The 17403-nt window shown below is 44.6% G+C and overlaps 1 protein-coding gene across 3 annotated transcripts in view; it reads right to left on the reverse strand.

Annotated features, from left to right (window-relative positions):
• Positions 1-17403, reverse strand: part of Tjp2 (tight junction protein 2) — a 117505-nt gene that overhangs the window by 78050 nt on the left and 22052 nt on the right. The window contains exon 1 of one of the 3 annotated variants that reach the window (XM_050158878.1): positions 16274-16394. The exons of the other annotated variants lie outside the window; for them this stretch is intronic. The gene's annotated coding sequence lies outside the window, so the exon portion shown is untranslated. Of the gene's footprint in view, positions 1-16273; positions 16395-17403 lie in introns of those variants that run through there. 3 annotated transcript variants of the gene reach the window in all.

Consider the following 17403-nt stretch of genomic DNA (forward strand, 5'->3'; position numbering starts at 1 on the left):
GGAGAGAGAGAGAGAGAGAGAGAGAGAGAGAGAGAGAGAGAGAGAGAGAGAGAGAGAGAGAGAGAGAGAGAGAGAGAGAGAGAGAGAGTACCGAGTGTGATGAAGAGAAAGATAGACACACAAAAGATGACAAGTGACGACAAGTCAAAAGAAGCCCCAGGTGACCTGTGACACTTCTCCAGAGGAAGAGGCGCCTCCCTTACCTTCCTGGTGACCACATCTCTCCTGGCCCCTCCCTGCACCTCCTCACTCCAAACATTAGTTCTTGATAACCACCTTCTTGCCTAGCAAGACAGCTTCAACAACACCACTGCTCCCCCTCCCCAAAAGCTACTTCAGGAGTGGGGGAGGGGCACCTCCACTTCTGCTCAATCCTTGGCTTCACACCTGGCTATCACATATTGTTCCTTTCACCCTGAAAGGCAGTTAAACTACCTTCTTCAGTTCCTTTTTTTTTTTTTTTTTTCTTTTGTGGGGAGTGGGGGCTGGTGACTTAGCTGTCTAGCTTTCCAAACCCTACATTACTGAAGGACTTCTTACTTGAATGGGGAACTTCTAGTGCCATACATTCCTGCCCAACCTGTCCACCTGGTGGAATAATGACTTGTTTCTCCCCTCCCGTCTCCGCTGTGCTGGAGACAGAGCCTCACAAGCACGTGCATTACTAAACATACAACGAACACAAAGCTCCATCCCCAGGCCCCAGTAACAGACTTTAGAATTGTGTGGTCCTCATTCATACGTACAGCAGAGAAGAACAGATGGACACAGCCCCAGCACAGTGAATCATAAAGTATTTTACATTTCTGCAAATAGGAGCAAGATACAGATATATATTAAATGCATCAGTGATATCCCATTATTTCACATACTACCAGAAATTTAGTAAAAATTTTAAAATAGAGGTAGATAATCAAGAAAGTAAATAAACTTAGAAATTATAATCGATGCTAATGTAAAAACCAAAGGGAGGATGATAGTCTAATTCCCAAAGTCATGCCATTATAATGGTCTACCTTCAAAAAATTGCAAGGTGTATGGCTGGAAAATGCGTGTTGGTTCTATTTTAACTGAAGTAGTCTGCTGTGATTTCACAGCTCTTAGGATTTCAGCTTAGATGATATCATAATCGAAAACCAAAAAAAAAAACCTCTAAATTTTAAGATTTTATTTTTATTTGCATGTGTGTGGTGTGACTACAGTGCCCTCAGAGGCCAGAAAGGGGCATCAGAGAAGCCCTGGCGCTGGAGTTAAAGGCTCTACGAGCCCTCTGACACACCCTCTGGAAGAGCGGTAAATACTCTTAACTGCTGGGCCCCAAGCCTTGCAATTTTAAAGAATTACTCCTAGAATCTAAAACTATAGTATCTATAAAGCGGTGAAAAATGCTCTCCACGGACCGGAGAGAGGGCTCTGGTTAAGAGCACTTGCTGCTCTTGCAGAGGACCCGAGTTCAACTCCTAGTACCCACATGGTGACTCATAACCACCCATAAGTACAGTTCCAAAGGACCTGATGCCCTCTTCCGATCTTCAAAGACAGGCACACAGTATACATATATGCATACAGGCAAAACACTCATACACATAAAATAAAATTTAAAAGCATTTAAAGAAAGAAAAATGCAGCTGGGTGTGGTAGCGCACGCCTTTAATTCCAGCACTAAAATAGGGAGAGGCAAGTGGATCTCTGTGAGATTGAAGCCATCCTCAGTGAGTTCCAGAACAGCCAAGGCTACACAGAGAAATCCTGTTCTCAAGAAAGAAGGGAGCAGGGCAGTGGTGGCGCACGCCTTTAATCCCAGCACTCGGGAGGCAGAGAGACAGGCGGATCTCTGTGACGAGGCCAGCCTGGTCTACAAGAGCTAGTGCCAGGACAGGCTCCAAAACCACAGAGAAACCCTGTCTCGAAAAACCAAAAAAAAAAAAAAAAAAGAAAGAAAGAAAGAAAGAAGGGAAAAGGAGAAGGAGAGAGAGAGAGAGAGAGAGAGAGAGAGAGAGAGAGAGAGATCGAAGGGAAGAAAAATATCGCCCATGTGTCTGGCTACACAACTCCCTGAAGGTTCCAAAGTTACTTAGAATGTCTTGTGCTCATATATTCTTTCATTACACAAAGTCAATTTTATGGTCATTAAGTCATCTAACATAATTATAAATAGGACAATTGAACAGAATGGCTCTAGAAATATGACGGTGTGACAAAGCTCACTTTAACCCTGAGTCTTTAGAGACTGCAGACAGCATGTCATTTGCAGGCTCTCAGCGCAGCACTTAGAGGCGAGCAAGCTAAATGTGAGCACATTAGAAACCACCAGGAAGCTCTCAGACGGACTTCCATCTTTTCACCGATTAAAAACCATTGGTTTACCTTTGCAAATAGTGTCTCTGGTTGGCTGGAAAGCGGCTTGCAGCTACTGCCTTCCAGACTGCTCTCATGCCATCATACAGGGAAAGAGCAGAAGGCTGTCCAGATATTTCAGAGTCTCAAAGAGCAGTGCAGTTTTCACCCGTTTGTCTGACCAATCAATTAGAGCATCACAGTGTGTAATAGTTGGTATGGACCATTTGCGTTTTTGTTAAATTTTCACACCAGTGAGTTCTGTGAAGATGATTGAGTAATACTCACTATAAAGCACTTAATGGTTCAGAAAAGCACGGCCAATTTTTTTTTAATGAATTGATCTGTATGTGTGTGCGTGCACACATGCTTATGCGTGCCATGGTACAGGTGTGGAGGTCAGAGGACAACTCGCAGGAGTCAGTTCTCTCCGTCCACCGTGTGGTCCTAGAATTCCAACCAGGCTGCCAAGCTTGTCGTCAGATCGTGACCAGAAGAACCATCTCACTAGCCCAAGACACTTAAAGATCATCTAAGACCTACCACCACCTCTGAAATTAGACAAATATTCTAGACATAAACCCAAGCAGAAGGTTACATGGATGACTACCCAGAAAGAAGAATAATGTTAACAAAAATAAGATCATACTGTTTTACTTAAAACTAGTAAATAAGCCGGGTGGTGGTGGCTCACGCCTTTAATCCCAGCACTTGGGAGGCAGAGACAGGCGCTTCTCTGTTTCCAGGCCAGCCTGCTCTACAGAGCGAGTTCCAGGACTGGCTCCATAGTTACTGAGAAACCTTGTCATAGTTACTGAAAAAAAAAAAAAAAAAGAAAAAGAAAAAACAAAACCTAGTAAATAAGAACTTTATTTGATGCTGATAGAAAAAAAGAAACCTAAGTGAGGGCCGCGGTTTAGCTCACTAGAAGTCTTGTCTGAGGCCCTGGCTTTGGTCTCTACTGCTGAAAGTGGCGGCAGCAGTGATGTGTGGAGGGTGGGGCGGGGATGGCAGGAGGTGGGCATGGGACCCACAACCACGACCCACCATTACCACCACCACACAAAACCAAGACCCACCATCACCACCATGACAGCTAAATTTGAACAAAATAGCAAAAATAAATGCTTCTTCATCGCGATGAAGAATCCCCAAAAATATTATTAAAAGAGTAAAGAAAGGGATCCCCTGACCCCGCCCCCCAACACACACACATGCAAGGTTTTGCAATGGTAAAATCAAAATGGAAAACATTAGGAAATTACATGTTTTTATTGTAGAAAGTATTCCTTCTCAAAACCCGCCTCTCCACTGTCCCCTGGACCCGGCCCCTCTGTCCAGCCCCACTGTCTCCCTGGACCCGGCCCCACGGTCTCCCTGGACCCAGCCCCACAGTCTCCCTGAATCCGGCCTCATGGTCTGCCTGGACCCAGCCCCACTGTCTCCCTGAGTCCAGCCCCACTGTCTCCCTGGACCCAGCCCCACCATCTCCCTGGACCCAGCCTCACTATCTCCCTCCCATCCAATTCTCCCAGCAGCCAAGATGATCTTTTTAACAGGAAAACGAGATCCTGTTGCTTTTTGTGACTAAACTCTTGAGAGGCCACCAAGCACTCAAAAGGTCACCAAACTAAACTTAGATTTAAAAGTGGTCCCCTTAGGGGATGGGGAAAAAGTGCTTGCCACACAAGTATGAAGACAGGATTTCAGAACTCTATAGCCACGTAAATGCCAGCCGGGTGTGGTAGCCAACAGTAATCCCAGCACAGAAGTGAAGAGAGGATCCCCTGGGCTAGCTGGCTAACCAGGCTGAATCAGCAAGCTCTGAGCCCGACCCGAAACATCTCAGTAAGTAGAAAACAGTCAAGGATGATACCAGACAGCAACCTACGTCCTACACATGATGTGGGAGTGTCATATATCAATCTGTTGATTTCATTGGTTAAGTTATAATAAACCAGCTGCTTGGCCTCATGGCTGGAACATAGATGGGAGGAGTAAACAGAATAGAATTCTGGGCGGAAGAGGAAGTGAGGTCAGACTCTGCTCTGCTCCCAGAGAGACCCGACAGCTCTGCTGGAGCAGAGACGCCATGCTCAGCTCTCCCGGGTAGATGCGATAGCTCTGCGCTCTGAGGCAGACGCATGAAGCTGAGACCCACGATGGACGTAGGCTAGAATCTTCCCGGTAAGCGCACCTTGGGGTGCTTACACACATCATTAGAAATGGGCTAGTCCAGGTGCGAGAATTAGCCTGTAAGGGCTAGAGTTCATGGGCCAAGCAGTTCTTTAAATGAATACAGTTTGTGTGTTGTTATTTCGGGCATGAGCTAGCCAAGCGGCCGGGGTGTTGGGGACGCAGCCCCGCCGCTCCATATTTCAACAGATGGTGCCCAGACGTGAGGCTAACTGAATCCACAAAAAGCCTGAGAAAGCTTGGGAAAGAATGGAGTGAAGCATGTTTTCTTGGTAGAACAAATTTCTTGGGTCTACTCTGCTTGCTAGAGGCAAGCAAGCGCTCTCATCTAAGAGAGGCTTCCTGACTCAGCTTCAGCTGCAAAACCCTGCAGCTCATTAAGAGGTCCTGCCACGAAACACTTAAACGGTGTTGGTGAAAAGCTGAACGCATGCTTTTCGGTTTTCAGCCGTAGCAGGAAAAAAGCTGTGCTGTTTAAAAATGCCGGCTTTCTGGGCCGTCCTGCCAGGGCAAACTCTGACTGAGGCAGGAGGGCCAACTACCGAGAGAGGACTTGACTGTTGTCTGTTGTAGCTCGCTGGCTGGCAGGGACCTTGAAACGCCATAGAATTGTGGCTATAAACATGGCTACAGCCTGTATCTCCGCCATGAGGCTGGAAAGCTAAGGAATGGACTGGATCTAGCTGGCAAAGCCACGGCTTTAATCCTACTCATATTGCTCAGTAATTTAAAGGCTCGTGTGGTCAGAAAAAGAGAGATATACAGTAAAGAGATTCAAAGATAAAGAAAATGTTTAAATGATTTACAGTGTGTTAAAAATATATGCAAGCTAAAAGTTAAAAGTTCTTAAAAAAAAAGTAAGAAAAAGAGAAGTTGTGTGTGGTAGTACACGCCTTTAATCCCAACACTTGGGAGGCAGAGGGAGATTGACCTCTGTGACTTCAAGGTGTGGTAGCACACGCCTTTAATCCCAGTGCCTAGAAGGCAGAGACAAACAGATCTCTGTGAGTTCAAGGTGTGGTAGCAAACACCTTTAATCCCAATGCCTGGGAGGCAGAGACAGGCGGATCTCTGAGAGTTCAAGGAGAGCCTGGTCTACAGAGTTATTCCAGGTCAAAGAGATACAGAGAATATAAAATAAAAGTAAAAATAAACGAAATAGAGGTTAAAATAAAGCGTACAAAGATGGAAAATACACAGAGAATCTTGATACTGTATACTATTATGCTCTCTTTGAATTGTTTGAATGCTGAGGAAGGAGCAACAGCTGCTAAAAGATATTTGTTTATAAATGCTGCTGAACTAATCCATCGTAGAGATTTTGATGCCTTGACTTTGAAATTTGGATCTAAGGACATGATACTTTGGAAAGGAGTTTCTTATTTTGTTTTCACAGAGGATGAGACCCTGTTCATTTCTTCTATTCCGATATGGTATGATGGACCACGCCCTCCTGAACGGTTGCTGTGAATACCTTCAGAAAATTGCTTCGCTCAACTGCCAACTGAGATGAAACTAGCACACAGGTTATACCATGAAAGACCTAATTAACGACGCCCCCATTCAGCAGGAAGCAGTTTGGAGAGAAAAAACTGCGCCCATGTTCCCAAATATTGTTTATAAATGTTCTTTTACATTTAAAGGGGGAGATGATATAGGTATGAATAATTTACATTGATATGGATTTTGCTTTAGTGATTTAAATTTAAGGTTAATTTTGTAATGTATATAGGTTGTTAATGAATAATCATTAATAATAGTTAAGTTTGTAGTCATGTTAGTTAAGATTTTCTAGATGTGCATAGATATATTTTAGATAGGCATTCTTCATATTTTTCAAAGATTATAGAATATGGCATTTTAAATGTTTTAATAACTTAGGACTTTTCATGACAATGAGACACTCTGCTCCTGGCAGCACCAATCTACTTCAAGAGGAAGATGGGCATCGAAGAGGATCCTTATGGAGTTTGATAGCCATTTGGGCAAGAAACTGCTCTTGCCTGGACTATTGCATAAACTGGACACAGAGAACCCGCAGAGAGAGGACTGCTGAACTTGCCTAAAGGTGAGATGATCTTTCGGGGTTCCTGATTCATGAAAGAGTCTGCAAGACATTCTTCAGGACAAGCAGATAGTGACTGCCTTTGAAAGTTCCTGCTTTGTGGAAATGTCTGCTGGAAACTATGGGCCTCTAGGCTGAAGATGGATGCCCCAACGGTACAGAGGAACTTTGGGTGACTGTCCAGGCAGTGAGATGTCTCTGTCATTTCTAGAGTTTGAGAGTTTGCTTATTTCTTATTTGTTTAGGTAATATTGTATCTTTCTGGACTGTTTGATGGAGTTAAGAATAGTTAGCTATAGTTATAGTTTTTCTTAGTTATGATATAGATTATTGTAATTTTTACTTGATAACTGTTTTGTTATATGTAATTTTGCTATGTTAAGTTAAAGCCTTCTTTTTTTTGTTTAAACAGAAAAAGGGGAAGTGATGTGGGAGTGTCATATATCAATCTGTTGATTTCATTGATTTCATTGGTTTCAACATACACATATCTGCATACACATACATACAAATATACCTATGTATACATACACACACAAATACACATACACACGATACATATACACTTGCATACAAACACGTACACATAATACAAACAAATGCACATATGCATATATATATAGTCACCTTAATATATGCAGATATACACCTGCACGCATACACATACCAATACACATACACACCTGCATATATACACATGCACACCTGCATACATACAGATATACACCTGCATACATACACATACACATGGACAATAAGGGGAAAAGAGTAAGATCCTCATAATGGACTGAATGGATTCGTTGCAGTTTCCCCTTCCCCCATCCCACACTGTCCCCATACCTTTGGGAAACACTATGCTAAGAAATGAAGTCTCTTCCAGCCAGCAAAGGCAAAGATCTTCACTGAGAACTGAATCAGGAGGCCTGACGTGATGGCTCAGCAGTTAAGAGCACTGGCTGCTCTTCCAGGGGACCTGGTTTCAATCCCCAGCACCCACTGTAACTCCTTATGGCTCACAACCATCTATAACTCCTGCTGCCGGGGATCTAACCCTCCTCTAGCCTCCAAGGGTACCACACAGGCAGGATGTGCAGGCATATATGTAGGCAAAACACAGGAACACACAAACTAATAAAATCAAGTTAAAACATTAAAACAAAAGAACCGAATTGTCCAGCATGTTGATCTTGGACAGCCTAGTCTCCAGAACTCTGAGAAATCTGCGCTTTGATTTCCCCTGGCCCCAGTGTATAGGGTTTTCCTAGTGACCTCCAAGGTCTGCTGAGGTAACCCTACCTTCTCTGACCTCACCAGCTCTGCAATCTTACAAGCTCCCGGCCAGCATTCACACTGGCTTTCTCTGTGACTGTGGCTTCTGAGACGCTGTCCCCGTCATTCCTGCCCCAGGCTCCTCAGTGGAGCTCTTCTGCTTCCGGTGTTTGTTACTTGTTTGTTTTGTCCTTTTCTTCTTTTGGTTTGTGTTGGCGAACAAGGTACTTGTAACCCAGACAGGCTTACACCTTGCAATCTCTCTTCCTCAGTCCCACGTTTACAGGTGGGCATGGGCTTCCTGCTTAGATTCCTTCCTACGCCTGAAGCAGAAAGCACCCACTTGAGTGGCTACCAGGAAGCGATGCCCAGAGAAATGATCTATGTTACAGATACAGCAGGGAAACGGGATCCAAGAAACAAGCCTTTCAGGAACATAGGACTGGGATGAAAAGGCCCTGGGTGGTCTGGCTAGGGAAAGTTCAGTTGAAGGAGTACTATAGGAAGGCCGGGGCCAAAGAAAGCAAAGGAGCTGATTATCCATGTCTCCCTCGTTTGAACTTCATTGTTATCACTGGCAATACAGCACCATGAATGTTATTGCTGCGATGAAAGATGTCACTGTAAGTACAAAGGAGTCGGACGCACAGGGATAACTTCTTGGCAGATGGTACCTTCCCCGCTGACTTCTCTTCTGCCTTCCCAGAGCAAACATCCCCCCCACCCCCCAGCCACAGTATCCTCTGTTTGGTGTTAAGGATTAGTAACATTTCTGAGTATGATGGATTTAGTTGGCCAAAGAATTGACTCTAGAGTTCAGATTCAGCTTTGACCTGGATGACTTCAGAGTCTGGGAAGGGAGCCAGCAAGATTGCTTGGTCGACAAGGATTGCTCAGTGGGCAAGGCAAGCCCTGCTGCCAAGCCTGACAACCTGAATTCCATCCCCAGGACCTACATGACAGGAGAGAACAGACTCCCGAAAGTTGTCCTCTGACCACACACGTGTGTGGCACATATGTGTTCTCTCTCACACATACACGCATGCATACATACATATATACATACATACATACATACATACATACATACATACATACATACATACATATTTTATACCCTCAGAGCTATTTGGGAGAAAATCTTAAGTTGGAAAGAGGCAACTACAGTTCTATGTGGGCCCTGGCTTGGACTTCCATGGCAAAGTGTCAGGTTTGTCCAGGCCATAGGCAGAAGTCAAGATAGTACTCAACCTTGTCAATAAAGTGATGGATCAAGCTTGACCTGACTCCAGTGATGGGTAGCTATGGTGGTTTGAATGAGAAGGGTTCCCATAAGCTTAGAGTGCTTGGTCTCTAGTTAGTGGAACCATTAGGGAGGGACTAGGAGGTGTGGCCTTGTTGGAGAAAGTGTGCCCCTCGGGTGGGCTGTGAGGTTCCAAAAGACCAGCGTCATTCCTAGTTAGCCTGTGGATAAGGCTGTAAACCCTCAGCTACTGCTCCAGCATCCTGCCTGCCTGCCTGCAGCCACACTCCCCACCATGATGGTCATAGTCTAAACCTCTAGAACTGTAAGGCACAAAAAAATCTCTGTGAGTTGCCTTGGTCATAATGTCTCTTCCCAGCAACAGAAAAGGAACTAAGATGCTCTTTCTGTGAAGGACTGCTTCCTCCCTGGCAGGGAGCAGACACTGCACTAGGGTCACCAGTGTCTACTATATCTCTTCTCAAGGATAAATGTTACCTGTTAGCTTCATCCTGAGGAAGAAAGCAGAAACCCCAATTGATAGATTAAATGAACAATGTGTACCAAGAACGTCCGATGCATTATATAAAGTCGATTAATGCAACTCTGGACACTGCGCATCGGAGCCTCTGGTAAAGAGGCACGACTTCAATCCCTGAGTTCAAGAAGCAGAGACATCTCTGAGAGTTCCAAACCATACCAAGTTCCACAACAGTCAGAACTGTGTAGAAGAGGCCTGTGTCTTCATTACATTTCTATTGCTGTGAAAAGACACCATGACCAAGGCATCTTACGAAAAGAAAACAAAAATTTAGGCGGGGTGGTGGTTGCACATGCCTTTAATCCCAGCACTTGGGAGGCAGAGGCAGGTGGATCTCTGTGAGTCCGAGGCCAACCTGGTCTACAAGAACTAGTTCCAGGATAGGCACCAAAGCTACACAGAGAAACCCTGTCTCAAAAAAAAAAAAAAACAAAAGAAGACAGAAAGAAAGAAAGAAAGAAAGAAAGAAAGAAAGAAAGAAAGAAAGAAAGGGAAGAAAAGAAAAGAAATCATTTAATTGGGGGGCTTGTTTACAGTTCCAGGAGGTTAGTCCATGACCGTGACAGCAGGGAGCATGGTGACAGGCAGGCATGATGCTGCAGCAGTAGCTAAGAGCTTACTTGTAATCCGTAAATCAGAGACAGGCAGGCAGACAGACAGACAGAACAGGCTTCTGAAACCTCAAAGTAGCATGTAGCATGAGGCACTGTTTAAAGCAGCAAACCCTACACACACACACACACACACACACACACACACACACACTCTCTCTCTCTCTCTCTCTCTCTCTCTCTCTCTCTCTCTCTCTCTCTCTCTCTCTCACAAGATCCTAGGCCCACAGAGACTCAGTAAGTGGCTCTGAGAAGAGGCCAGAGGACTGATATTTTAAGCGTACACTTCTATCATCACCAAGGCTTGGGGAATTCTCCTAAGAGACATTGTTAGAATTCTCTGCCAGAAGAGAGAAAGATTGCCATTTTGAGACAGTTTGACTTCTTTGACCAGAATATCCTCAAAGTCCTGGTCCTAAAAGATCCTCCTCAACATCAGCTTTCCAGATACTTAGGATCACATGTTTCTCCCATTGTTCCCACCCCTGCAAGTGTTTTAGAATTTAGAAAAGAAATGATTTGCAAAATGTTGTATTTGGTCTACAAACGAAAGTTTCTGGTATTATCCTACAGTACTGTGGTAGTTTGAAAGAGAATGGCCCCATAGATTCATATATTTGAATGTTTGGTCCCTAGTTGGGGGATCTTTTGAGAGGATTGGGAAGTATGGCCTTGTTGGAGAGGTGTGTTGCTGTGGAGTGAGCTGTGAGCATTCAAAAGCTCCCCCACCATCATTCTGCTTCCAACTTGCAGATCAGACAGAAGCTCTCAGCTGCTGCTCCAGCACCACCTCCTGCATGGCTGCAGCCATGCGTCCCACCCTGATGGTCATGCCCGCCTGCCTGCAGCCATGTGTCCCACCCTGATGGTCATGGGCTCAACCTCTGAAACTGTAAGGAAACCACCCCATGAATGGTTTTTTTTTTTCCTTTTGAAACAGGGTTTTTCTGTTAAGCCCTGGCTATCCTGGACTCACTCTGTAGACCAGGTTGCCCTCAAACTCAGCGATATACCTGCCTTTGCCTACTGAGCGCTGGAATTAAAGGCATGCACCACCACCGCCCAGCTAATTATTTTTTTTATTTTTCTTTCTTTTTTTACTCAATTTGTTTATTTGTTTGTTTCTCTGAGACAGGATTTCTCTCTGTAGCCTTGGCTATCCTAGAAGTCTCTGCAGACTAGGCTGGCCTCGAACTCACAGAGATCCACCTGCCTCTGCCTCCTGAGTGCTGTTTTCTTCTTATAAACTGCCTTGGCCATAGTGTTTTTTCACAGCAATAGAAAAGTAGCTAAAACAGGTATGTTTAACTTGTGTACACATACACTTGGATATCAATTAATTACTTCTTTTCTGTATACAACCAATGTTGAGTTACTCAAACCCTACAACAGATCACCAAAGGCCATAAAATGAGGGGGGGGGGTGGCCCGTGCAAGTCTATAATCCCAGCACTCTGGAGACTGAGGCAGGAGGGTAAGGTGTTTGGAGTCCACCTACAAGTTCCAGGTCAGCCTGGGCTACATAAGAGACTGTGTTCAAAGTCCAAGAGTGTCAGTGAAACATTTCTTAAAAGATCCAGTTAAAAAGGAAACAAAGTAAAAATAAACAAGCAAACAAACAAAAAATAGGCCTGAGACTGGGAACACAGCTCCGGGGTAGAGCTCAGTAATAAGGGGGGGAAAGTAACAAAATGTCACTTCTGAGCCAATCGAGGTCACTGGAAGAGCACTCTCCACGCTGGTATCTCAGACTAGAGAAGCATACTGAGTCCAGCACTACACACCAGATGTCAGAAGCTCTTTGATGACCTGGAGGCGGAGGCAGGCTGATCTCTGTGAGTTCGAGACCAGTTCGGTCTACAAAGCAAGTTCCAAGACAGTCAGAACCGTTACACAGAGAAGCTATGTCGCAAAAAAAAAAAACAAAAGCAAACAAACACACTGAAGGGACGAAGCAAGAAAATAAATCTCAAATCTTACAATATTTATTTAATAAGCTTAAGTAATTCACTAGCTAGTTCCCTTATAATCATAGTTGTGAAAGTCTATGTGTACGGGGGCTTTATCAGCATGTATATCCATGTACTGCGTGTTTGGCTGCTGCCACGAAGGTCAGCAGAAGACATCAGACGCCCTGCAACTGGGGTTATAGATGGCAATGAGCCACCATGTGGGTGCTGCGAATAAAACCTGGGTCTTCTGCTGAGACATCTCTCCAGCCCATAACTGTATTTTTATATAATTATAATATCTTATGATTTGCTATTTAACTTGTTAATATATTTCATAAACATTAGTATCATATTAGTATCATAATAAAACCAAACTCATATTACCTCCAAATTGACCGCTGCCATCCCTACCATGTTCACCAGTGAGGGAACACATGTAGGTTTCCCTGAACTGCAGGCAAGCACTGATTATTAAGTTATAGCTATGACAAGGGTAACCTGCGTCCTCACAGCAGAGTAAGCAAAGGTGGCCTCAGACACCTGCTTTCTGCTGGGCCCTCCTGCAGCTCTCATCTGCTCGTTTTAGTGACCACCCGCCAGCTAGGAAATCTAACCCTTTTGTAGACAGAAGCATGTCCCATCTCTCTCCCTGCTTCTCCCCGTGTATATTAAAGTGGAATAAATGGTGACTGGATGTCTGGTTTGGGTGCCTCTGCCCCAGGACGTCTGGGAGAGCTCGCTTGGCAGCGTTCTCACGTTCTCAGAGGCTGACTGCACCACGCTACTCCCACACTCCTGCTAAGCAGGGTGAGCGTCCTAAGAAAGGCGCGAAAGAAGGCAAATCAAAACCTTCCCTAACAGAGATGTGTGGCCCGGGCTAAGACAAACAAATAAAGCTTATCTTTTCCAGACGGGGTCTCATTCTGCACCCCAGGCTGGCCTCGGACTCACAGAGATCCTCCCCCTGTCCGATGATTTTACAGGCGTGTATCATCACACTGACTTCAGTAATGAAAATTTATTCAAGTTCCAGGACACATGTGACCTTTCCTGCCTCCCAAGCTATGATCTAGCTGTTTGTTTGTAAAGCAGTTTAGGACGCAATAAAGATGTCTTGCACAGGCTTCAGCACAAGACTTGAGAAAGGTGCTGGGGAAGTCAGATATGACGTACCCAAGAGCATCTCTAAGAGAGATGAGAAAATAAGACAAACCCAAGTGTGGGTGCTAGCTAATCAAGGGAAAGTCCTTGATTTGTGTTTTTGTTGTTGTTATTATTTGTTTGTTTGTTTGTTTGTTTATTTGAGGCAGGGTTTCTCTGTGTAACAGCCCTGGCCGTCCTGGAATTCTATAGACCAGGCTAGTCTTGAACTCAGGGATCCACCTACCTCCGCCTCCCAAGCACTGGGATTAAAGGCGTGTACCGCCTTGCCTGGTTGATCTGTTTTAAACTAGCCAAGGGTGACCTCCAAGACATCCCTAAATTCCTTGATATTTACATTCGAAACACCAAATCCCCAAACCAGTACCTTGCCACTTTTATCAGGAACAAGTCTAGCTATGACCCCAACAGTCTGTTTCCTACATTGCCTTTCTCCTCCCTGTCTGGTTTGGTATTAATACATCAAAAAGCAGGAGCTGCCTTAACTTCAAGCCTGGCTGCTGTGAGGGCGGCTTGCCAGTCACAGTTACAAAACTCAGTACAAAGGACTTCCCAGGAAGGACCTGCTGGGGTCTGAAAGAGCATCTCTACAGCACACACAAGCTTGGACCCCTCAACCACAGTACACTTGTTCATGACCAAACACACACACATTTTAACCATTAGGAGGGATGGTACTAGGAGGTGGTATTTCAGGGGTGATTCAGTTTTGGGGACTCTGCCTGCAAAACCAATTTTCTCATCAAAGAAGCTCCAAGCTGGCTGTGGCAGCACACACCTATCAATCCCAGCACTAAGGAGACAGAAACAGGAGGACCACTAGCAGTTCAAAGCCAGCCTGTTCTACAACACAGAGTCCCAGATCAGCCAAGAGTACAGTAGGAGGCCCTGTCTCAAAAAAAACATAAAGGGTGTGGCAAACCCTTCAGTCCCAGTACTCGGGAGGCAGAAGCAGGCAGATCTTGGTGAGTTTGAGAGGGTATGGTGAGAAACCTGTTTCAGAAACAAAACAACAAAACCAAAAAGACTCTCACCAGAACAGTGGGAAGATGGCGTGTATGAGGAAGTGGTCCTGCATCAGATGCTAAACACACTGGTGGCTGGAAAGTGGTTCTATGGGTCGGAGTGCTTGCCTAATAGCCACAGGACCCTGGGTCCAATCCTCACACACACACACACACACACACACACACACACACACACAGAGTTTTGGTGTTTATAAAGTTACACATCTCAAGTTCTTTCGTTACAGCATCTCAGAGGACTAAGACTCTCTTTGCCACATTCTATGCTGTCCTCCCAATTGATTTGACTAAGCTAGCAGATCCCACCTAGCACTCTAGTTTTAGAAAAAGCACTTCTGCAGTCTGGATAAGCAAATTCCCTCACATTTGAGACCTTTCAGAACTCTAAACAGAACATCCCAACAAACCAAAAACCTACTCCTAACCTTATGGAGTCAGTGGATGAGACCTACCCATTCAAGCATGCTCCTTGGGTCTAAATATAAAATGTTCACCACAGTTCCATGTATTCAAGACTAGGTCTCTAGATCTGAGAGCTGCTAGAAGCTTCAGGAGGCAGGGCCTGGCTGCGGGAAGTTGGTGATGGGGCATGTCCTCGTCTTGTGTCCGTCCTCTCCCTCTCTGCTTTCTGGCGGCTGTGAAGAGCCTCTGTGCCGTGTCACGCCACTTCACCACAGATGCAGAGACACAGAGCATGACGACCACGGACTCAAAACTCGGAAAATGGAAGCCGAAATCAGTCTCTTTCTCTTCTTTAGTTGTCTATATCAGACTTCTTGTCATCTGACTAAAATGATCTCAGGCAACCAGACTCTAAGAAAGGCCTTGGTATGTGGCTGGTCCTTGCTGATGGTTAAGCCATCAGCTTCCAGCTGACTTTGCCTTGAACCTGAGGTTCATAGGCATTAGACCTGTAGCTACGACCACACAATAAGAAAACCACAGCCTGAGCCCTCAACAGCCACCTGTCATTGGGGAGTATTCAGTTCACACACCAGTCAGCTCTGGTTCTCCAAAGGGGCAAGAGATGCCAGCGGAAGCGGATTGGAATTATGAACGAAGTACATGAAGAAAAGGATAACCCCATTTGGGCCAGCCACAGATGAGCTACAACAGAGGCTAAACCCTACTAACCCCAACCAGGCTAGACACAGCCAGGCTACAGCAGAGACTAAGCCCTAAGTCCAACCCCATCCAGGCCAGTCACAAACGGACTACAGCAGAGGGTAAACCCCAAGAATAAATAAACCCAAGCATCTGTTGAAATAAAACCTAATACCTTGTAAATCTTGTATAATTCATCCTTAAAAGTGAGTCAGTAACAGTAATACTCACTCTGAGCTCCTCACTAAAATTGAGTACAAAATCTATCTTTAGAAGCTAGAGTGCTCTTTTTTTTAAAGAGTCTCCCAAATGCCTCCCACTGTTACTTACATACTGCCATGTCAATGACAATGAACTACATTTGTGACCTACGAAAATGATCTCCAACTTCAGACACCAAGCACACCAAATGCTTCTCCCACCAGCTATAAGTTTATTTTGAATTACAAGAGATCTACATGTATGCTTCAGCCAAGAAGTTACAGCATCCAACCTTGGCAAGATGCAACAAGTGCTTCTCCTAGCTAAGCCATCACTCCTTCCTTTTGCTTTTTATGCAAGAACGGAGATTGAACTTAAGGCCTGAGCTATGTCTACAGTCCAAACATGATCCTTCAGCTCTTCACTCAGTAAATAAGATATTATCATCAAATTTCTTTAGGAAATATACATAAAAAGTGACCTTATCTTTATCAATGATAGGATATAATATATCAAATTTCTGATGTGAGCCAGTAACTAGGTTAATAAGAGACAAGTAAGCAAGTACCTGGGAGAACAGGCTGTATGTGGACACTGGTCTGTGGTCCTCTGAGTGCTTGGGCCTGGCGCTGTAGCCTGGGTACCAGTCCCACTCACAGGGAGAGGACAGTAAGACAGTACTCCGCACCCTGGAGGAGACAGGATGGTTACTTATTGCTTGCCCTCGGTTTGATGACATTCCCGGGAGTACAATCACAGCTCACCCTGTAGTATGGCTTTTAAATATACACACACTTATAGAGCAGGCTGTATAAATAATCCATTTCACAACACCTATTATCCTCCAAAAGAAACCCAACATCCATTAGCAATCACCTCCCACAAATTCTTTCCCTGCCCTCTGATCCTAGGCAATTACCAATTTCATTCTTTTTTTTGTTTGTTTGTTTTCTTAACATTGTTTTAAAGATTTATTTATTTATTATGTGTACAGCATTCCTTCCATGTGTGCCCGCATGCCAGAAGGGGGCCCAGGTCTCACTATAGATGGCTGTGAGCCACCATGTGGTTGCTGGGAATTGAACTCAGGACCTCTGGAAGAGCAGTCAGTGCTCTTAACCACTGAGCCATCTCTCCAGCCCCCCAATTTCATTTGTTTCTAGCAATTTACCTATTTTTTTTGTAAGTCATTTCTTTTTAAGAAATTATTTATTTTTCTTTTATGTGTCTTAGTTTGTTGCTTGTATGTCTGGGTACCATGTGTATGCAGTACGTGCAGGAGCCAGAAGAATGTTTTGGAGCACCTGGAACTATTTATGGGCAGTTGTTAGCCACCAGGCAAGTGCTGGGAATTGAACCCAGGTCTTCTGCAAGAGCAACAAGTGCTTTTAATTGCTGAGCTGTCTCTCCAGCCTCCTAGGATTTCCTATTTTGTGTATTTGGTGTAAATGTCCACTACAATAGTGACAGCTATCTGGTAGCTTCTCTTTAACTTAGCATCCCATATTTGAGTTTCATCCTTAGCATATGTCAGAAATCCATTGTGTGTCTGTGTGTGTGTGTGTGTGTGTGTGTGTGTGTGTGTGTGTGTGTGTGTGTGGAGAATTGTCCTTGCAGTTGAATTACTCTTGCAGAGGACCCAGGTTTGGTCACCAATACCCATATAGTAGTTTATAATCCACTGTCACTCCAGTTCCA

The sequence above is a fragment of the Alexandromys fortis genome, unplaced genomic scaffold, assembly GCF_014885135.2.
Source record: "Alexandromys fortis isolate MF-2015 unplaced genomic scaffold, M_Fortis_MF-2015_v1.1 scaffold_10, whole genome shotgun sequence".
In the NCBI taxonomy this organism is placed as follows: Eukaryota; Metazoa; Chordata; class Mammalia; order Rodentia; family Cricetidae; genus Alexandromys; species Alexandromys fortis.